Raw genomic sequence first — 18,603 nt, forward strand, 5'->3', positions numbered from 1 at the left:
AGGCTCCTTCATGCCACTCCAACCCCTTTCTTCCATCATCAGTTTCCTGCTACTGACCCTGTTCCTCCTGCCTCCCTCTTACAAAGGCCCTTATGATTACATTGGCCCACCTGGAAGATCCAGGATAACCTCCCTGTCTCAAAATTCTTTTTTCTTTTTTTTTTAATGTTTACTTACTTTTGAGAGAGAGAGAGAGAGAGAGAGAGAGAGAGAGAGAGGGTGAGTGGGGGAGAGGCAGAAAGAGAGGGAGACAGAGGATCCCATATGGGCTCTGCACTGACAGCCAGAGAGCCCAATGTAGGGCTCGAACTCACAAACCCCGAGATCATGACCTTAGCCAAAGTGAAGTTGGACACCAACCAACTGAGCCACACCCAAGAGCCCCTCAAAATTCTTAATCACCTCTGCAAGCCCCTTTTACTTTCTAAGGTGACATATTCACAGGTTCCAAGGATTGGGATTTAAACATCTTTGGGACAAACATTGTTCTGCCCTACTGCACCAACAATTTCTCAATTCATCTACAATGTATATTGACACACACAATGTCTAAAAAGTATAGGGCATTCCTGGGTGCTATCAGGGATCCCAAAGGTAATCGACCAAGTCCCCAGTCTTAGGATCCTATTAAGGACCTAATAAGGCAAATAAAATAAATTTATAAATGATTTTCAGTTCAAAGATTTGTAAAAGCAAACGAAAAGGACAGAACAATATGGTCTCTCAGAGCCAAACACAGGAAATTAAGTAGGACACTAAATTCAGAAAGTGCCAAAAGTTAAGGTTGTCATGGCAACATGAACTCAGTAACACAGCAAAACCTGTTTTTCAAAAGTATACACTTAACAGCTTTGCACAATTATGATCTGCTGAAAGAGCAGCTTTCATTCAATGATCCAGAACCTTTACAACTACAGATTAGCTCTTGTTCTGTAGCTATAAGACAAGAATGGCTTGCCTCACCAAATTCAACTTCACAAATATTTAGATGTCATCCACTATGTGTAAGACATATAAGACATTGAGTAAGTGCTGAGGGGATACAAATATGCATAAGACAGGGACGTTGGGGCTCAGTCGGTTAAGCGTCCAACTCTTGATTTCAGCTCACGATTCATGAGTTCAGGCCCCGCATCAGGCTCCACGGAGCCTGCTTGGGATTCTCTCTCTCCCCCTCTGTCTCTCCCCTATCCCACTCACACTCTGTCTCTTTCAAAATAAAAAATAAACATTAAAAAAAGAAGAAGATGCTAAGGTGGGAACGCCCTAGGGAAAGCTCAGAAGCTGGAAAGAGCAGAGTGTTTAGAGGAACAGTAATTAACAGTCTGGCTGAAATAAAGATTACATGAAAATGGTCTTATAGAGCCAGGGCTGGGAATGATAGGCAATAATGTGGTTAGCAAATATCAGTATTTTCAATAAGTATATTCCACAGATTTAAAAAGTCAAAGGTCTCTTTCAGAACAGCCCTTATCTGATTTTCTCAAACTTCTTACTGATCAAATAAAAATTAAAAAAAAAAACTTCTTACTGATCACGCTGTTCTGTGGCCACCTGCCTTGACATATGTTGTTCCCCTGCACCTGAAATACAAGGCAGAAATGGTATCAGTTTTCTAGATAAGGAGGTTGAGAATCAGGAAGTGGTGAAAGAGGGGTTTAAATGTTGTCTATTTGATTTCAAAGACCAAGTGATTTACTTACTTTGATTACTGATTATTTGATGTCTCTGTTCCCAGTGAGACTCCAAATATCTTATGGATAAGGTTCACATCTCATTCAATTTTGTATCCTCAGAATCTAGTTCAATGACAGACACACAGTGGGGCCTATGTAATTTCTGTTGAATGAGTGAATAAATAAATTTTAGGCAAGCAGTTATTGAGGCAAGGTGTTCCTTTCCCTGTGGAGGTGAAATGTTTTTCCACATAGCAGTGATGTTCATTGCATGCCCTGTCACAGCAAATATTTGGTGGACTTTATTCATCAACTGGTTATTTATAATAATTTTTAAAAATAGGCATGAGCTTCATGGATGTCCCTTCCCTCATCCTAATTTATGCTTGCACCTTTCCCTTCTCCTGTTCCATCCAAAACTTATTCCCAGGAGTATTGAAAAACACAATCTCCAACCCACAAACGTATGGCCAACTAATCTTTGACAAAGCAGGAAAGAGTATCCAATGGAATAAAGACAGTCTCTTCAGCAAATGGTGCCAGAAAAACTGGACACCGACATGCAGAATGAACCTGGACCACTTTCTTACACCATACACAACTCATACACAAACACATACACATACGTAAACTCAAAATGGATGAAAGACCTCAATGTAAGACAGGAAGCCATCAAAATCTTCGAGGAGAAAGCAGGCAAAAACCTCTCTGATCTTGCCCGCAGCAACTTCTTACTGAACACATCTCCGGAGGCAAAGGAAACCAAAGCAAAAATGAACTACTGGGACCTCATCAAAATAAAAAGCTTTTGCAAAGCGAAGGAAACCATCAGCAAAACTAAAAGGCAACCGACAGAATGGGAGAAGATATTTGCAAACGATATATCAGATAAAGGGTTAGTATCCAAAATCTACAAAGAACTTATCAAAGTCAACACCCAAAAAACAAATAATCCAGTGAAGAAATGGGCAAAAGACATGAATAGACACTTCTCCAAAGAAGACATCCAGATAGCCAACCGACACATGAAAAAATGCTCAATATCACTCATCATCAGGGAAATACAAATCAAAACCACAATGAGATACCACCTCACACCTGTCAGAATGGCTAACATTAACAACTCAGGCAAAATAGATGTTGGGGAGGATGCAGAGAAAGAGGATCTCTTTTGCATTGTTGGTGGGAATGCAAGCTGGTGGAGCCACTCGGGAAAACAGTATGGAGGGTCCTCAAAAAACTAAAACTAGAACTACCCTACGATCCAGCAATTGCACTACTAGGCATTTATCCACGGGATACAGGTGTGCTGTTTCGAAGGGACACATGCACCCCCATGCTTATAGCAGCACTATCAACAATAGCCAAAGTATGGAAAGAGCCCAAATGTCCATCAATGGGGACATAAAATAAAATCCCATACTATCGGGAAATCCTGTCAGCATGACCCTCAATGGGTAAAGAAGATGTGGCATATACATACAACGGAGTATTACTCAGCAATCAAAAAGAATGAAATCTTGCCACTTGCAACTACGTGGATGGAACTAGAGGGTATTATGCTAAACGAAATTAGTCAGAGAAAGACAAATATCATATGACTTCACTCATATGAGGACATTAAGACACAGAACAGATGAACATAAGGGAAAGGAAGCAAAAATAATATAAAAACAGGGAGGGGGACAAAACATAAGAGACTCTTAAACATAAGAGACTCTTAAATAACAGAGGGTTACTGGAGGGGTTGTGGTGGTGGTGGTGGGCGCTAAATGGATAAGGGGCATCAAGGAATCTAATCCTGAAATCATTGTTGCACTATATGCTAACTAATTTGGGTGTAAATTAAAAAAATAAAATTTATAAATAAATAAATAAATAAATAAATAAATAAATAGAAAGAAAAACACCATCTCCAATCCTTGAAGATGATATTCTAGCATCCTTGCCAATTGGGTTTCTATCTCCCACGGTCCAGAGACCCCACCTAAAACCACTATATAATTTGTGATGTTACAGGGCTTCTCAGAGTCCTATTTGAATTGGCTTCCAGCAGAGTTTGCCTATTTTCTCTTTCTCCTCTCCTAGACTCCTAGAGCTTTTTTTTTTTTTTTTTTTTTTTTTTTTTTTTTTTTAAGAGAAAAAGCATGTGCAAGCTGGGGAGGGGCAGATGGAGAGGGAGAGAGAGCATCTCAAGCAGGTTCCACACCCAGTGGGGAGCCCAACTTAGGCTCGATCTCATAACCCTGAAACCATGACCTGAGCCAAAATCAAGAGTCAGACTCTTAACCGACTGAGCCACCCAGGAGCCCCATCCTGGAGCTTTTTATCATCTAAAAGCATTTTGGTGATCCTTTCTTTCCTTTTTCTAATTACAATAAGAGAAGATCATTTGCTCTTTGCCTATTATTTCACCTAAACTTGGTAAACCCCCAGTCTACTTTGACCCTGTATTTTCCTCCTCTGACTTTATATACTTTGCCTCCTACTCTTTCTACAAGGTCTGTTTCATTAAACGTTTCTCAAAAGACACGTTATTTACTCTTCACTCATGACCCTTCCCTTGTTCTAATTTCCACGTATTAGAAAAACTGCTAACATCTCTTTAAAACTACAAACCAGGAAACTTGGAGAAGTACTGAATTTATCTTCTATCCCATACTCTCAACACTAAATCACCAAATTTTGCCAATGTCTTCTGTACCAAAATGTTCATGACATGCCTTCCCTTCTATTTCTTACTCACTACAGGCTTGTTGAATTTATTATAATTTTCTCAACATTCTTTGCCTTTATATTATCGATATTACTACTGACAAAGGTATTTTTGGTGTGTTTTGCTTTAAATGGGACAATTTCACTCTCTAAGCCATAACACAGTCTCACAGGCCTTTGGATCCTGTCAGCAGTCTTCACTGTATACTTGATCAAGACGCTATGAATTAGCTGAATTCTTTAGCTTCCTTCTGTGTTTCAAAGTCTCCCCTTCTTGCCAGGCTTATCTCCTTAATGGTCTCTCCCTACTCTGACCTTCCAGTTTCTTCTTCTGTTTCTCCATTTATTCAAATAGTTTCAGAAATTCTCCCTTCCCATGGAGGCTTATTAGTTAGATCCCATACTATCGGGAAATCCTGTCAGCATGACCCTCAAAATATATACAGAATCTCCATGTTCAGTGCCACTGACTGGGGTGGGCCAGCACCCCATTTTCTAAGATTGGGGCAGTCACCTCCAGGATCTCAGCTGTCCCATTGCACTCTGTTCTCAACCAGGAGTTCCTCCGATCCTTTTAAAAATATAATCAAATGGGGTGCCTGGGTGGCTCAGTCGGTTAATTGTCCGACTTCAGCTCAGGTCATGATCTCACAGTTCATGAGTTCAAGCCCCACATTGGGCTCTGTGCTGTCAGTGTGGAGCCCACTTAGGAGTCTCTGTCTCCCTCTCTCTCTGCCTTTTCCCCACTCACACTCGCTCCCTCTCTCTCCAAAATAAAAATAAACATTTATAAATAAATAAATAAAAATAAAAATATAATCAAATCACTTCTCTCCTCTGTTTAAAACCCTAAGCAGCTCCCCAAGTCACTCATAGTAAAAGCAAAGTCCTCCGGAGCCTAGACTACAGTCTGCCCTCTTCCCTCTCTAACTTCACATCATATTCTCCCCCCCTTGCTGAGTGCTCTCCAGCCATATATTCGCAAGGTTGGCTACTGCTTTGGAGTGTCGGCATGTGCTAACCCTCCTGCTTGGAGCCCTCTTTCCCCATTTATCCTTTCCTTCAAGTCATTGTTCAAATGCCATCTTATTCATCCGATTAGCAAGGCATATCCTGACTTAAAAACACAACTCATTCCCTTTTCCTATTTTTTTTTTCTCCTTGGCACTGATCACTGTCTAATACACTAAGACTGGTTTATTTGCTTATTAGCTGTCTCTAAAAATCCAGTACCTGAGGGCACCTGGGTGGCTCAATTGGTTAGGCATCCCACTTCAGCTTAGGTCATGATCTCACAGCTCATGGGTTCGAGCCCTGCATGGGGCTCTGTGCTGACAGCTCAGAGCCTGGATCCTGCTTCGGATTCTGTATCTTCCTCTCTCTGCTCCTCCCCCTCTCACACTCTGTCTCTCTCTCTCTCAAAAATAAATAACTAAACATTAAAAAATTTTGGGGGGGCACCTGGGTGGCTCAGTAGGTTGAGTATCCAACTTGGGCTCAGGTCATGATCTCACAGCTCATGAGTTTGAGCCCTACATCGGGCTCTGTGCTGAAAGCTCGGAGCCTGGAACCTGCCTCGGATTCTGTGTCTCCCTCTCTCTCTGCCCCTAACCCACTTGCATTCTGTCTCTGTCTCTCTCAAAAATAAACATTCAAAAAAAATTTAATTCAGTACCCTGAGGGCAAGAACTTTCGTCTATTTTTTTTTCACAAAACAGTGACAAGAACGGTGTGCCTGGCCCATAGCAGGCACTCAAAGCAAACTTGTTGAATGAATGAAGTCAAAGCATTAATTCACAGAGATACAGGATATATAAAACACAGGCTGTATGGAGCAGAAGTACACCTTCATGGGTTTTTTGCCTTGTTTTTTTTTTTTTTTAAGGTTTATCTATTTTTGAAAGAGAGAGACAGACCATGAACAGGGGAGGGGCAGAGAGTGAGGAAAGACCCAGAGTCTGAAGCAGGCTCCAGGTTCCATGCTGACACAGAACCCAACGCAGGGCTCTGGTTCACAAACTGTGAGATCACGACCTGAGCCAGTCGGACGGTCAACCGACCGAGCCACCCAGGCACCCCGTTGCCTTTTTCATATGTTTCACTCATAAGCAGCAGAGCTGCGCTATTTCGTTTGTAAAGTCACAAACAGCAATGTATTCAGGGCATTCATAACCTAAAAGGGACTCTGAGACACCAGACACACAGTGAGCAGTCCAGAGTATAGAACTAGACACAGTTCAAAAGTGGAACAAGAAGATGAGTTATTGTGCAAGAATAATGACAAGATGCTGCCTTACATGCTAAGAAAAAGTTGTTTCTAACGATCTTACTTGCAAATCTTAGAATCGTCTAGTGTCAAGGTCTTTTTCCCCTGTTCATAAGAAACCAGATTTTTTTTTAAGGCCCTAGATCCTCAGCTTATGAAACTAGTGAGATAAACGATTCAATAAATAATAAAAATAACAATCAGACTTGAAAAAGAGTTCCGAATTTGAAATGTTAAACATCAGCATCTTCGATTTTAGTTCCTACCATTTGTGTACAATGTTGATCAAACGCCACGTGGAATAAATAAGAGTCTGGATCCTTTGGCAGAGAAGCCCTATTGTAAGACCGTCTTTGCCAGCATTAGCCCCTCCGTGTGAAGAGGCAAAGATGACAAGAGGATGCTGCTACTCCCCGGGCTGGTGGGTGAGGGGAGCCACCATAAGGCGACCACTCAGAAACATGCCTGAGTAAACAGATGGGTCTTCCGCTGTGCCCTGAAGGCAAACAGACCCGGCTTTGCTGGACCTCCGGAGGGGGTGCATTCCAGGGTCCTGTCTCTCTCCTTGAGAATACCCTGCCCCTGGGTTCCCAGACTTCAAGCCTTCAGCATCTTGATCTCTGGCACCATGGAGGAATCACAGAAAGGACGGTTCCTGGGGAGAGCACATTTCAGTTTTACCTGGCTGTCTAGATAAAAGCCAGCACCTGCTCCACTAGTTACACGGGGAACCTGCAATGTCAGGGCGGCACAGGTGTAAAGACATTCCAAGGAAAGAGGAGGGCTTTTATAAATATCACTGCTATACAGTACATTTAAAAACTTGGGAAAGCACCTCTTCTGTCCTTTGCTGCCAATGTTCAAGCATGGGCTTCACCTTAAAATTTTAAAAAAGAGGAGACCTTATCAACCTGTTCCTATGTCTATTGCACAGGCTCTGCCCATTCTGGCTACAAGGTAGCTGTAGGATTTTATTACTAATTTCAAAGGTGGTGTTCCAGTTTTGAAAATGTTGTTTGGCCAGAAGTTTAGATTTTAAGGACACAAAGATAAACATATAACATTGTCATTGTAGCAACAAGAATAACATGGAAAACAACATTCATCCATTGAGATAGTTTAAGAAATTACAGGGGCACCTGGGTGGCTCAGTCGGTTAAGCTCAGGTCATGACCTCACAGTTTGTGAGTTCAAGCCCTGCATCGGGCTCTGTGCTGACAGCTCAGAGCCTGGAACCTGCTTCCAATTCTGTCTCCCTCTCTCCTGCCCCACCTCTTCTCATGCTCTGTCTCTCAAAAATAAGTAAACATTAAAAATTTTTTTAAAAAAATTACATCACCAACATACTTTTGGAATGATATATAGCCTATAAAAATTCAACATAGAAAGATGTCATGATAAAGTAAATGTAAAGTGGAAGCTGCAAAACAGTACCAGTGCTGCACAATCTCATTTCATTAAAAATTTTCATTAAAAATGTTTGCTTATACGTGAAGAAATACCTAGGAGGATATTAACAAACCACCTGAGGGGATTATGGGAGACTTCATTTTCTACGTCACATATTCTCATATGTTTTAAAAGTTTGCAGCAAGCATTTATTATTACTACGAACAAAAACCACATTCATAAGTATGTGTGTGTATGCACGTGTACATGTAGTTAAGTTCTCCAAGCTTTGGACATAATAAAATCCAAAGTAATAAATGGTACAGGGTAATAACAATTAATTTGTTATTAATCACGCCTATAGAACAGATTCACATTATGCCTTTTATCACTTCATAAGAAATACGTGATCTTAGAATGAGAAAACAGAGGTCATTCACAGGAAAACAATTTGTTTCCTTCTGACTCAAAAGCCCCTGCAACCATCTATTGCTAACTCCAATTACACACTCAAACAAATAAGTGAAAACGAAGCCAGTAATGTAAACATAAATTTAGTTGAAAGCTGCAGCCTAGATGGAAATACCTTCTTTCCGCAAAGTACTCTCTCTCTTCATGCCCTACCCACACAATACCCCCCAAGATAAGCTCAGGTCCCAAGACCCGAAAGCCACGTTCTTTCATTGTCTTGCTTGCTCTAATGACAGTGGGTTGTTAATCACCACAAGGAACACAGCAAGATTCCAAAGTATATTGTTCCCAGATTTCCTGAGATTACTTCAGAGAATGCTGTGACAGAAACACATCGTCCAGCATGTTGACCGCACCACTTTCAGACCTGACACTGCAAAAGATGGCGAGCATGGTGAACAACTTTAAGATGAATAAAGAAAAGAAAATCCTCAGTATTTCTCTCATAAAAAAACCTGAGAAGTCATTTGGAAACCCTCGCTGGCTACTCTATGCTCAGAAAGAACCACATGACAAAGGTTAGTCTATTTTTTGTTAAAGTGAACTTAGAACAACCTTTCTGTGGATGATAAATTTAAATGAACATTTCTCTGCTGCCATCTTGTGGATTACTGAGGTAATTCAGTCAAAGCTTAGGAACAGGCAAATCGAAAGTCCTTCCCCCAAAGTTATGCCGGATATGAACTTATCGATTGTTTAAGGCCATTTATTTGACAGGACAAATATAATTTATATGGCATACTAGTTCTAACATATTATATTAAACATCTAAGAGTCAGATTTATTTTTAAGTTTAAGATCATTTAGCTTTCAAACGTTACCTTGTAGGGAAACAAATGCTTTTGTCACTGCTTAGGCAACAGTTAGTATAAAAGAAATTATAAATATCCTATATTAAGGCATTGGTCACTTAAAAAAACTAATTTTTTAATATACACCATTGGCATCATCTCTACCACCTTACACTAAAATTTAGAAAGGAAAGTTAAAATCCCAGGCTGCCTGGCTGGCTCAGTAAGTGGCACATGAGACTCTTGATCTCGTGGTTATGAGTTCGAGCCCCACACGGGGTGTAGAGATTATTTAAATAAATTAAATTCACTACAAAAAAAGGAGAGAGAGAGAGAAATTTAAAATCCCCTTTCTAAAAGATAATATACATGGCATTTTGGCCTCACTCCAAACCCAGTCCCTCCACTGGGAAATTGTAGTTGGGGCACAGAGGTACAAGAGCACCTGGTCCTGGGGATAGAAACAGACCAGGTTCAGTCACTCACCACTGACAAAATCCAAAGACAGAGAAATGAGTGGTGGTGAAAGAAGACAGGAATTTCAGTGAGGCCAACACAGAAGACAGTGGACTATCATTTCAAAGACTGTCTCCAAAGTGCCAAAAATACTTCCAGGTTTCTATAAGGAAAATGTGGGACAAAGGTGGGTGGGTACCTTCAGGTAGGCAGTGAAGATCAAATAGATCACTGTCTTGGAGTCGATCACAGGCAGGGTGTCCTTACTGCTTGGGTTCCCATCAACGGATGCCTTGCCCTCAAGGTCTTCCGCCTGAGCTCACCTGGCGATGTGACTATGCAGTAGAGATAGGAACACCCACTGCAAGAACCGCCAGCCTGATTTTGACTAGGTCAACTAGGAGTAGGATAACTTCAGAGGTTTTCCACTTCACAAAACTGGGAGCAAGGAAAGGAGGAAACAGGGAAAGGAGAAATGGGAATATGATATTGTCATTATAAGAAATATATACATGGTCTTTGTCTCCATTCCCATCACAAGAGTTCCTAAACCTCTTAGAATTTCCTAAATGATGAAAGCAATAAAGGTATCTTTTGTTATTAATGAAGTGACATTGGGTTTCAATAGCCAATGCTTTATTCAACCATGCCTGTGTAAAGAACCCTCCTTAAAAACCCAAAAAGAGAAGCACCTCAGTGGCTCAGTCAGTTGAGCATCAGACTCTTAATTTAGGCTTAGGTTGTGATCTTCGGGTCATGGGATCCAGCCCCACATCAGGCTCCACACTGAGCATGGAGCCTGCTTAAGATTCTCCCTCTGTGCCTCTCCCCTACTCATGCTCTCTCTCTCTAACACACACACACACACACACACACACACACACACACACACACACACACAGAGAGGGTTCAGACAGTTTCCAAGTGAACACATGGAGATTCAGGGAGAGTGGCAACTGTGCAGCATTGGTGGTTTAGTGGTGAGCTGCCTTTCAGGGAGAGTGGCAACCCTGGAAAGGGCATGGAAGCCCCACACCCTCTTCCTATACCTTGCCCTGTGCAACGCTTCCATCTAATTGTTCATGAGTTACATCCTTTTATAATAAACCAGTAATCTAGTTATTAAAATGTTTATCTGGGTCCTAGGGGCCACTCTAGCAAATCAATCACACCCAAGGAAGGGGTCCTTAGAACCTCCAATCTATAGCTGGTCAATCAGAAACACTAGTGACAACCTGGACTTGGGAGTTGTCATCTGAACTATGTGGAGGGGGCAGTCTTGTGGGACTGAGCCCTTAGTGTGTGGTAGGAGGCACTATCTCCAGGTAGTGTCAGAACTGAGTTGAATTGTAGGACTCCCAACTGGTGCCAGAGAATTGCTTGGTGATGTTGGAAAACACACATAATGGAATTGGTGTCGGGACCGTGCATACCATTCCTCATCAGATTCTGAGTGCAGTCCTAGAGGGTGAATGCTAATGTGATATGTGGGGATACATTTCTTATATGGCTGCCAAACCCACTGTCACGTGTTGTTATTGGTTCGTGCTGCAATGTCTCGGACCATTTCTGGACTTGCAGGCATTCCTTGGAGTGCCCAAGTTGTAGGGTCAGCAATAAATCCAGAAAGGGATATAGGGGAAAAAATAGAGATACAGGGGAAAAAAATAGAAATTCTTGTTAGTTATAATGTATATATTGGAGAACTGAAGAAACTGGAAAAAATTCTGCTGCCTGGCCCTCCCCAACTTCATTCCCCAGTAAACCTGAGAAAGTATAGCATTTTCCCACTTGAGAACTTAAAAGAATGTATTAGGAGAACGTTTATGAGACCCTTCAAATTTGTGTTTTAGAATCCCATGAACAAAGAGGAGGACTTGTATTTCTACACTCATTGTCAGATCACCACCTTGCAGCAGGTTGGTATTTTGGGCATAATAAATATAGTAAATCAGTTTTAAAGAAAGGTGGGAGAGCAGGTACTAATATGTGTTCTCAGTTGCTATTTTTTACCTCTGGTTGTAATTTAGATAATTCCATAAAAAGATAAAGGTTCTGACCGGACAGGTCATATCTTCTGAGTGTGATCCTGGCTCTAAAATGCCACTTCTCCATTAGGTTCTATGGAATCTATACTTGGGAACTTCAAGATAGAATATTATATTGACCAGGATGAGAGTCTGGGTTGCTAAATTTAGGAAAGAAAATTTAAAAAGGACACCCAGTTAAATTAAAATTTCAGATTTAAAAAAGGAATTGGGACATATTTATGTTAAAAACTTATTCATTGTTTACCTGAAATTCAAATTCCCAACTGGCATCCTGAATTTTATCTAGCAACCCTAATCTTCCCCTTCCCCAAAAGGAATATTAAAGAAAATTGACATCTCAACTAGGAAAAAAGAAACTAATTCCTCTTTAATATAAAGCTAATGTTTTTAATTATTAAGATAAAGTAGCATAAGATTACACTGAGTAACAGGTTTTCCAAATGTAAGGGGATAAAAAGTAAAGCAAATTACATAAAGGTTCTAATTTAAGGTAGACTTGAAGGTCACATAGAATTATTCAGTTCCGTAGTTCGGATGCTTAGTACATACCCCTGAATGCAGGCACCATGCTTGACATTGGGAAAAGCAAGATTAACAAGACACAGCTCCTGTTCCCAAACAACTCATGGTCTAGTAGAAGGAAGAGAAAGCAGAGTTGAAACACATGTGAATGTAGAAAGGAATCTAGAGGACTTGCAGATTTCACCTTCTCTTCTGCCCTCGGTAGAACCTGGTCTCATCACTAAAGAAGTGTGACCAACAGGTGAAGAGATTTATTTTAAACAAATGGAGCAGAACTGATTCTTGGTTAATATCAAAACCTACACATTGTCAGATGATAAAATGTCAAAGCTGGAAATAACCTTAGAGATCTCATCCAGCGTGTCTATTTGACAAAACGAGTCTACATACAGCCCCGTATCTGTGGCCATCAGAGCAGCTGCCCCCTAACCAGCAGACTTTGTCCAGAGTCTTGTCCTGGTCGCTGCTTTTTCAGGTGAGGTCTGGCCATGAGGAAAGACTGATCCATATCTCAGGTTCCAAATGACAAATAAATTTGTGCTTCCAGACACCAAAGCTGTCAAAGCAGAGAGAATTTTAAAAAGAATTACAAGATGGCCTGCTGCCACACTGTAATAATACTCCAATTAGAACAAAGCGCATGGTGGGTTTAGGAAGGAAAACAGAAAGAGTTATTAAAGTCAAATGTGACGCGTCCAGCTAATTCAGCAGATAAAATCCACTCATTCCATTCTTTGTCCTCATGAGGATGAGTCAAAGGGCTTATCTCTGGACTTAACTGAAACAAACTGGTTAGGAAAATTCACGCTGTGTTGACAACTGTTCACAGAGCAGATAGAGTATAGAAATTGACTTATTAATTGCTGATGTTAGTTATGTATTGCCTTCTTTCCTCTGCTTGTCACTTTAACTTAGAAAAGTAAGGAGGGGGAAGAAGGAGAAAGAAGAATAGAGCTGAGATTCCGTCTCTAAGAGAGAAGGGTAAAATGACATCAGCATGGTGGGAGTACTTGTCTTCCTCTTCCTCTAACTTCTCTTTCTTCAAATACTCCTTTATTTAGGGCATCTTCCTCTCAGAAGTCCTTGATGTGGTGTGGGGAAGTTTTGTCTCCATCTTCCTAGAAATAGTCTATGTTCCTATATATGTGAGTATAGGGTGATCTCTTCTAGAAATAGGAAAACTGATTAGGACATTTCCCATTAAAATGTAAATGATTACTGTTTCTAATCTTCCCAATCCACCCAATATTTCCCTGTTCCCACAAAATTGATGAAACTTCAGGCATAAACACAGAGATATTTTTACTCACTATGGTTTTCTTTCTCTGCCCCCTCCCCCCAACCTGTAACAGTGGGACATAAATATCTCTAGACAGATACTCTGTATGCTACATACTAGCCAGTCCTTGGCTTACTGCCCTCCATTTCAGTAAAATGCCCAACACTCATCTACCTTTGCCCCCACATATTCAAAACTTCTGTATTTTTCCAAACCATGTGATTGCAAAAAATAGTTGTTATATTTTGTGCCTAGGACCCCTCTTCCTTGTGGTTACCCCATTTTGCTCTGTTGATCTATACCTCACTACACTGAGCTCTCACGTCTCAAATGCGTTTGAGTTCAATCCACAATCTAGGCCTACAATCTATGGTCAGACAGACCATGTGGGAGAAAGATGGCTATAGCTCCCCTAGTGCAAAATTCCTAGGTTCTGCTCCTATAGCCATTGGAGTATGTTTAGGAAATGTGCCCAGTCAGAACCAGTGAGGTACCATGAGACAACTACTGGGTGTCATGGAAAGAGAACTCCTAGGAACTCCAGGAAAGAGGCCCTCACTCATTCTCATGCAACTTTAACTTAAGTAGGCTGAGCTGTTGCTGTCTCTCTCTACCATAACCGAAGACTCTGAGAATGGAACTAGAATAAACAAAGGTAAGGTTTAGAAAGATATAAACCAGGTGCTGGTGTTACCATGTAAGCTCCCATAGAAAACTCAACTGCACCCGAAGTCAGCGTTACTGCCAACATTTCAGTTTTGTGAGCAGTAAGTTAGCTCCTTCCTTATGCAGCTTAGATTTTCTATCACTTTTAATCAAAAGAACTGAAAGTAATTAGTACACTTAGGAATATCTGAAACAATAAATAAGGGACGCTACTTTTTAAAAAAAAGGGACATAGAACCAGAAAGTCTTAAAAATCAAAAATAAGATATCTTAGGGGCGCCTGGGTGGCTCAGTCGGTTAAGCAGCCGACTTCATTTCAGGTCATGATCTCATGGTCCGTGAGTTCGAGCCCCACGTCGGGCTCTGTGCTGACAGCTCAGAGCCTGGAGCCTGTTTTCAGATTCTGTGTCTCCCTTTCTCTGACCCTCCCCCGTTCATGCTCTGTGTCTCTCTCTCTCAAAAATAAATAAACGTTAAAAATTAAAAAAAAAAAAAAAAAAAGATATCTTAAATAAAATTTTCAATAAAAGGCCTAGAAGTGAAAGTTGAGAAAATTCCACAATGCAAACCAAAAACTAAGTAGTGAAAAATATGAGAAAAAGGTTGCAGAATGGAGAATCAATTGAGGAAGTCCAATATTAGTCAAATAGGAGTGGGGGTAGGAGAGAGACAATTAAAAGAAAAAAATTCCTAGAGCTGAAAAGACAAAAGTCTACAGGATGAAATGCCATGCAAGATAAATAAAAATGATTGACACCAAGGTATAGATCTATATATATACCAAGGTATACGTTATGCCAAGGTATATTCTCATAAAACTGCAGAATTTTAAGGAGAAAGTAAGACCATAAAGCTTGTAGAGAGAAAAAACAGGTTCCCCACAAAAAAAAATGGGATTCAAAGTAATATTAAACTTGTCAACAGAGTGCCCAAATGATATAGTATCTTAAAAATTTGGAAGAAAAAAATGGTATGGATCTATAATTCTAGCCTACATAGTACCAGACATCCTGGTCAAGGAAATAAGGTAAGAAAAAGATAAGGATTGGAAGGAAAAAAGATAAAACTGATTATCAGTCAACTCCTAGAAATAATGAGTTGAGCAAATTTCCCAGGTAAAAGATTAACTTATGAGTAGCATTATTCTACACTCACCAATTAGAAAATATAATTGAAATTAAGATACCATTCTGAGCAGGAACAAAGCCAAGTGTGAAGAAAAATAAAAAATTTTATATATATGCAAGGACTCCTTGGACACACCCTTCTGGAAAAAACTTCTGTAGAATCTGAAAACAATGAAATTAACCCAGATTACTATGAAAAGAAATCCGATGATAACAGCTATGTGGCTAAAACAAGACATTAGAAGGTGTAAAGAAAAAATGTCTTCAAACAGAATGTTGGAATGGATTTTATTCAGCAAATCATATGAGTAAGAGCCTCAAAGAACTTACTGATATGGCAAAGAACCGTATATTTTTTTCTCTCAACAAAAACTTAAAAGTCAACTTTGGAATCCCTGAGAAAAGTTTTAGAAAACTGAAAAAAAAAAAAAAAAAAAAAAAAAAAAAAAAAAAAAAAAAAAAAAAAATCATAGGCCAAATAGGAAGCATCCTCTTTCAAGTGGCAAAGATTTGATTTGGTGGGTGTATGATTCTTTCTTTATTGGCCCAATTCTACTGGCTCTGTGTTAAATAATATTACATGTACCACTCACAAAAATTAACTCAAAATGGATTAAAGACTTAAATGTAAGATCTAAAATTATCATACTCCTAGAAGAAAACACAGGGGAACACCTGCTTGACATTGGTCTGGGCAATGACTTTTTTTGGATATGACATCAAAAGTACAAGCAACAAAAGCAAAAATAAACAAATGAGACTATATCAAAGTAAAAAGCTTTTATGCAGCAAAAGGAGAAAGCAAAATGAAAAGGCAACCTATGGAATGGAAGAAAATATTTGCAAGCCATATATATGATAAGGGTTTCATATCCAAAATATATAAGGAACTCATACAACTCAATAGCAACAAAAATTAAAAATAAATCCTATTTAAAAGTGGGCAAAGGGGGCACCCGGCTGGCTCAGTTGGAAAAGCATGTGACTCTTGATCTCAGGGTTGTGAGATCAAGCCCCACACTGGGTGCAGAGATTACTTTAAAATAAATAAATAAATAAATAAATAAATAAATAAATAAATAACTTGAAATAAATAAATAAATAAATAAATAAGTAAATAAATAAATAAATATTAAAAAGTGGGCAAAGGACTTGAAAAGACATTTTCCAAAGAAAATACACAAATGGCCAACAGGTACATTAAAAGGTGCTCAACATCACTAACCATCAGGGAAGTCCAAATCAAAACCACAGTGAGATACTACCTCAAACCTGTTAGGATGGCTGTTATCAAAATGATGAAAATAATAAGTACTGGTGAGGCTGCTGAGAAAAGGGAACACTGACACACTGTTAGTGGGAATGTAAATTGGTACAGTCGCTATGGAAAATAGTACGGACGTTCCTCAGAAACTTAAAAATAGAAATACCATATGATCCAGCAATTCCCCTCTTGGGTATGTATCCAGAGGAAATGAAATCACTATCTTGAAGAGATATGCTGAAGAGATATCCCCATGTTCATTGCAGCATTATTCACAATAGCCAAGACATGGAAACAACCTGAGTGTGCACTGTTGGATGAATGGATAAAGAAAATGTGGTGTAATGCTTCTTGGCCTTTTGGCTAAGATCAAGTGAAGAAAATGTGGTGTATATATGCAATGGTATGTTATTCAGCCATGAAAAGGAAGGAAATCCTGCCATTTGTGACAACATGAACGGACCTTTAGGGCATTATGCTATGTGACAAAAGAGAGACAAATACTATATGATCTCACTTATATATGAAATCTTAAAAAACTGAACTGTAAAGTCAAAAACTGAACTGGTAAAGTCAACTAGTGGTTACCAGGACCACGGGTTAGTGGGGGATATGGATGAATGTGGTGAAACGGCACAAATTTCCAGTTGTATGATGTATAAATTCTGGAGCTATAATATACAGCATGGTGACTATAGCTAACAACGCTGTTTTGAATACTTGAAAGTTGCTAAGGGAGTAAATCTTAAAAGCTCTTACTCTAAAAAAAAAAAAAAGGTAATTATGTGAGGTGATGGATGTGTTAACAAAACTTATTGTGGTGAGGGCGCCTGGGTGGCTCAGTCGGTTAGGTGTCTGACTTTGGCTCAGGTCATGATTGCACCATTTGTGAGTTTGAGCCCCGCATCAGGCTCTGTGCTGACAGCTCAGAGCCTAGAGCCTACTTCAGATTTTGTGCCTCCCTCTCTCTCTTCCCCTCCCTCACTTGCACTCTGTCTTTCTCTCAAAAAATAAAATAAACATTAAAAAAAAACTTTATTGTGGTAATCATTTATATATATAAAATTATCATATTGTACTCCTTAAACTTACACAATATTGTATGTCAATTATTACCTCAATAAAAACTGGAAAAAATAATAAAAAATAAAATGAAGCCTAAAATAATTATATTACAGGGGCATCTGGGTGTTAGTTAAGTGTCTGACTCTTGGTTTCAGGTCATGTCATGATCTCACATCTTCAGGGGTTTGAACCCCACATCAGGCTCTGTGCTAGCAACCTACACAGAGCCTGTTCGGGATTCTCTCTCTCTGCCTCTCCCTCACTCGTGCTGTCTCTGTCTCTCTCAAAATAAATAAATAAACTTAGAAAAATTAATAACAATTATATTACATGATTTATAATAAGATTATATATTCATATTTCATAACTATAATAATTTACATCCTATTTTTATTTCTAATTTTAGAACTGACACAAAGCATGAATGATTACATTTTGTGATCATAGTTAAAAACCAATGTAAATATAATAAACCATGTAATGAATTAATGACAAAAGTAGTGAAATAGATGACAGAATTTGGAAGATAAATGAAGGGGTTAGGAAAAGGGTGAAGGTTACTCTGAAAGAGAAAATGACATCATCCTACCTACAAGGTATGTATCATCAGTTACCTATTGCTACATAAGAAACATCCCCCCCAAATTTAGTGGCCTAAAGGCCAATACACATTTCTTATCTCAGAATGTCTATGGGCAAATTAGTTGAGTGGTTCTGACTTAGGTTTCTCATGAGGTTGTGGTCAAGAAGTTGGTTTCAAGCTGCAGTCATCTAAAGGCTTGACTAAGGCTGGATGATCTGCTTTCAAGATGGCTCATTCACATGGCTGGCAAATTTGGTGCTGACTTTTGTCAGGAAGTCTCAG

At 39.5% G+C, this 18,603-nt stretch overlaps 1 long non-coding RNA gene across 1 annotated transcript; it reads right to left on the reverse strand.

Moving 5' to 3' along the window:
• Nucleotides 1-200: 200 nt before the first annotated feature.
• On the reverse strand, nt 201-10,192 carry LOC132664135 (uncharacterized). The gene is made up of 3 exons (XR_009603474.3): nt 9,964-10,192; nt 1,704-1,839; nt 201-1,583 (listed from the first exon to the last, which is right to left on the reverse strand). It is a non-coding gene; the product is annotated as an uncharacterized LOC132664135 (long non-coding RNA).
• Between the last annotated feature and the right edge of the window lie 8,411 nt (nt 10,193-18,603).

Source organism: Panthera onca, chromosome F2 (genome assembly GCF_046562875.1).
Source record: "Panthera onca isolate mPanOnc1 chromosome F2, mPanOnc1 haplotype 2, whole genome shotgun sequence".
In the NCBI taxonomy this organism is placed as follows: domain Eukaryota; kingdom Metazoa; phylum Chordata; class Mammalia; order Carnivora; family Felidae; genus Panthera; species Panthera onca.